Below are 5,420 nucleotides of genomic sequence, written 5' to 3' on the forward strand. Positions count from 1 at the left end.
ATATATATATATATAAATTTTTCACGCTAGCTACTTGATAAATTCTTGTAAAAGAATTCATCCTATTATTAAATTTATATATATATATATATATATACATAAGGGCATCCAGCTGTAGAAACTCTGCCAAATTAGATTGGAGCCTGGTGTTGCCATCCGGTTTCACCAGTCCTCAGTCAAATCGTCCAACCCATGCTAGCATGGAAAGCGGACGTTAAACGATGATATATATATAAGATTAAATATATATATATCTGATATATATATAAGATTAAATATATATATATGTGTGTGTGTGTGTATGTGTGTGTGTGTGTGACCTGTGTAGTACATATATATAAAGAGGGCAGATGAAAAGATTTAGCTATTTCTCCATAGATTGATAAAAAACCTTAATTGATTTTCAAACCTTACTGGCTTCTCATAAGAGGTGTCTACATCAATTTGACCAATCGCAGAGAAAGAAGCAGCCAATCTGCTTATATATATAATCAGCAATTCCAGTACCTACAGAGAACTGTTTCTACTAATTTGCATGCCATAAGTTTCAACACTTTAGTATCGGGGGAGGGGGGAGATCACAATCCACACAGTATCAAGGTATGATATAATATAATATAACCTGTGTAGCAGATATATAACCAGGGCTGATTTGGCTATTTCTCTGTAGATTGAAAAAATGATGAACAGCCTTAATCGATTTTGAAACCTTACTGGGTTCTCAGCAGATATACATATGTATATACATATTTGTATATCTGTAAGTCTGTCTGTCTGTCTATGTATATACACACCTATCTTCTCTACTGGCTTGGATTGGACAGGTTGACAGAATCTGAGAGATCATCAGAATGTGTCACGCTCTCATGTCTGTTTTGGCATATAGATATGTATATGTGTATGTGGGTGTGTAAAATTAGGGCAGGTGGAAATGCCAGTCCTGGAAGATTATTCTAAATGCACAAAAGTATAGGTATGTCTTGAGACTGTAACCATATTCAAGTGGTATGTATCATGCACTCTGATTTGAGACACACCTGTTATTTTTCTTTTAATTTTTTGATTTATAATTTCTTAGATGTGACAGGAAGACATAAGGCACTTGACCAAGTTTTTTTCCTCTGTTAATCAACAGTATAGACAGGTTTGCTTGGGCATAAAGACTTCTACTATTTATGTATCAATCTTGTGGGATTGGGATTGTTGATCTTTCTTTTAATCTGCTAGACGACTTATTGTTGTGATTTTCCCATGGCTCCAACTCACATTTTTTAAAACACAGTATATGTCTCTCTATTCACCTAAGAGTCTACCGGTAATGATTTCTCTAGATCTAATATATCTACTAGTGATTTGCAGGTGGAAGCAGTGTTGTTGCACATATATGTGCCTGTTACGAGGCTCTCCTTGCTACAACAGAATCACCATACATACTGCATATATCTTTTATCTTTTAATTGTTTCAGTCATTAGACTGTGGCCATACTGGGGCATCATCTTGAAGAGGATTTAGTTGAATGGATTGACACCAGTACTTATATTTTAAAGCCTGGTACTTATTCTTTCAGTTTTTTTGTTGATCTGCTAAGTTACTGGGATGTAAACAAACCAACACTGGTTGTCAAGCAGTGATGGGGGATAAACATAGACACAACCACACACACATGCACACACAGACACACACATAGGACAGGCTTTTTTCAGTTTGTGTCAACCAAATCCACTCACTAAGCTTTGATCAGCCCAAGGCTATAGTAGAAGATACCTGCCCAAGGTGCCATGTAGTGGGACTGTACCTGGAACCATGTGGTTGGGAAGCAATCTTCTTACCACACAGCTATGCCTGTACCTGTATCATAATAATAAGAAAAAGAAATCATCATCACTATTATCATCATTTAATGTCCTTTACCCAAACTGGCATGTATATATATCTATACACACACACACATTTACTTGCTTCAGTCATTTGACTGTGGCCTTGCTGGAGTATTACCTTGAAGGGCTTTTAAGTTAAACAAATCGACCCAAGGACATGTATTTTAAGCCTAGTACCTTTTTTATCGGTTTCTTTTGTTGAACTGCCATTACGGAGACATAAACACACCAGCACCGGTTGTCAAGCGCTGATAGGGGGACAAACACAGACACAAACACATATATGCATACATACACACACACACATATATATATACACACACACACATATATATATATATACACAACCACTTCTCTAACCTACTTCAATTGACATGTGAGCCATATGAAGTAGAAATTTGCAAATCTGTGTATATTATATTTAGGAAGTATCGTGTGAATTTCTTACCAGGATGTTTCATCTCTTTATTGTTTAATATCCTTTATACACATATAGAAGTGAATTGTTTTACACACTTCACCATAAGTATGTCATTTACAATTTCTGTTTTATGATATGAATATAAAATCAAATAAAAAAAAACTCTAGCACATCTAATTTCTTCGAAATTCATTTTCATGAAATTGTAAATAGCATATTGTGGTGAAGTGTCTAAAACAATTCATTTCTATATGTGTATAAAGATACTAACAATAAATGCATTGACCTCCTAGTAAGAAATTTTCACACCACATATTCAATATAGAATTTACATAGATTTGAAAATTGGTTCTAGGTTCAGTCCCAGTGCATGACGCATTGGGAATGTGTCTTCTACTATACTCTCAGGCAATCAAAGCTTTATGAGTGGATTTGGTAGATGGAAACTGAAAGAAACCTGTCATATATATATTTATATCTATGTGTGTGTGTGTGTGTGTGTGTGTGTGTGTGTGTGTGTTTGTTTGTGTCTTTGTACCTGTGTTAGTCCCCCACCACTGCTTGACAACTGGTATTGGTTTGTTTATATCACTGTAACTTAGTGGTTTGGCATAATGAGACCAATATAATAAGTACCAGGATCAGAAAAAAAAATCAATTCCTGGGGTCGAATTATTTTACTAAAATTTCATCAAGATGGTGCCCCAGCATGGTCACAGTCTAATGACTGAAACAGATTAAAGATAGAAGATATGGTTTACATGTCAATTGAAGTCAGTTAGAGAAGGCAAATTTATCAGATTCAATTGGTCCATGATTTTTGGTGGAGCTTTTGATCTAATTAGGACAGAAATTGCAGTCAAAATTCGTGAGTAGCTAGTGAAAAACTATCTGGAGTGTTATATTACCTCAATTTACCAAAAGTTCACTTGTTGGGAAATCATGTAGATGCTTAACCTTTTAACATTCTGATTTTTCTATCAAATGTAATGCTTAGTTAATCACATTCTTTTGAATTAATCATGCAGGATTTTGTAGTTTCGAGATTTTGATGTGATCATTTTTCAGAATGACATTGTAGGGTAGGCACGAGAGGCCAGATCTGGTCAGTTTGAACATAAAACAGGTAGGATAGTTTAGCTGTACATGGCCAGTTTCAGTGCTTAAGGGTTAATTAAGTGGTCATTTAGCTGTTCTCTGAAACAACCAAGAAACCACTGCATATGTTTTCCTACCTCCAAACAGAGGTCATGAACTTTTGGTGGTACATATTTTAGCTGTTGACTATGAGTTTGATATCAATGAATATATCATTCGATCAATTTATAAAGTGTGGAGATGAGTCATTTCTCACTATTCTTTTATTCTTTTACTTGTTTCAGTCATTTGACTGTGGCCATGCTGGAGCACCACCTTGAAGGGTTTTCGTGAAACAAATTGATCCCATGACTTATTTTTTCTAAGCCGAGTACTTATTCTATTGGTCTCTTTTGCCGAACTGCTAAGTTATGGAGATGTAAACACACCAATGCTGGTTGTCAAGCAGTGAAAGAAGGGACAAACACAGACTCAAAGACACACACACACAGATATATACATACATATATATATATATATATATATATATATATATATATATATATAGGACTGGCTTCTTTCAGTTTCCATCTACCAAATCCACTCACAAGTGTTTGGTCAGCCCACACCTATTGTAGGAGACACTTGCCCATGGTCCTGCACAGTGAGACTGAATCTGAAACCCCCATGATAAACAAGGATAGTTGTATTTTCTTCTATTATGCTTCAAACTCCTCCAACCACCAACAATTATTCAACTATATTTCTTTCTGTACCTCTTTGAAATCATAATTCTTGGCAACTTTGATGCTCACAATTACTTTCTTGGTCTTGCACTCATTCTACATTGGTGCCATTTCCCCAGAAATCATATCTTTTGCAATCCTCAATTCTATACAATAAACGACCTTGATTACTAACTCAGATACTCCAAACTCTTTTGATCTCTTTCTCACCTCCCACCAACTCATCACTACCCTTGCACTGATCAATCAATCGCTCTTTTTTTTTCTCAACTACCAATCACACAACCATATACTATATGAGATTTTCATCTCATAAACCCTAGTTGACTAGCTGGAGCACCACCTATGACACAACAGCATAGCTAAGGTGGGCATAGGGTTAGTTTTGTATGGAGGTGGCACTTTTGAGTCTGCAGTGTAAGACTGTGTATGCTGTGTGTACACTCAAAGGCTGCCTGTGCAGCACACACTCTCGCAATGCTACTGCCATGACAGTATATGTTCTTCACCACTGACCATCAGAGACAGCCAGGCAAGTGACTGAAATCATCCTGTTAGACACATACATCTCCATGCACCACACGCAACCAAAGCTCTCTACTCCTCTCATCACTCATATTTAATCTCTCCCTCATCAAGACATTCAGTCTTTACTTTCCTTGCCCATGTTTTCCCTGCTTGCTTCAACTTGAAACTATTCAAAAGCAACATTAATTTCGTCGATCTTATCAGTCTTTGAAGACCTGCCACGACAATGGGCTTATCTCTTCATCCATGCCAAAAAAGAGAACAAGAAAAAAAACCCAATGTGTATTCCTGGTTTCATGAAAAATCTTACAAATGAATGATGTAAATTAAAATTTAAATTTCAGATAGACAATGAGCTTGTCCCTTCATCCAAAGCAAAAGAAAAAAGAAAAAAGATAATTAAATATGTATTCTTGGTTTCATGAAAACTCTTACAAATGAAATATGTAAATTAAAATTTAAATTTCAGATTGTTCAATGGAACACTTTCAGATTTTTGATAAATTATTATTTTCCTCAATTGAGAACAATAAAATAAAGTGCTAGATCTAAAAGCAAAATGTGGTGTTGAATCAAACTCTTCAAAGACAGTCGGGTATTACCACAGTCGAACAATTGAAACAAGTAAAAGTACTGGCTCTAGAATGAAATTTGCTTAGGGGCTGCAAACCCAGGTCCAAATGTTTTTACAAGCAAGGTCTTATTGTTATTCAAAATTTATTTCGGTTTTGTTTATTGAGAAGAAAGCTAATTTCAAGGGGGGGGGGGGG

This window comes from Octopus bimaculoides, chromosome 2 (assembly GCF_001194135.2).
Source record: "Octopus bimaculoides isolate UCB-OBI-ISO-001 chromosome 2, ASM119413v2, whole genome shotgun sequence".
Lineage (NCBI taxonomy): Eukaryota > Metazoa > Mollusca > Cephalopoda > Octopoda > Octopodidae > Octopus > Octopus bimaculoides.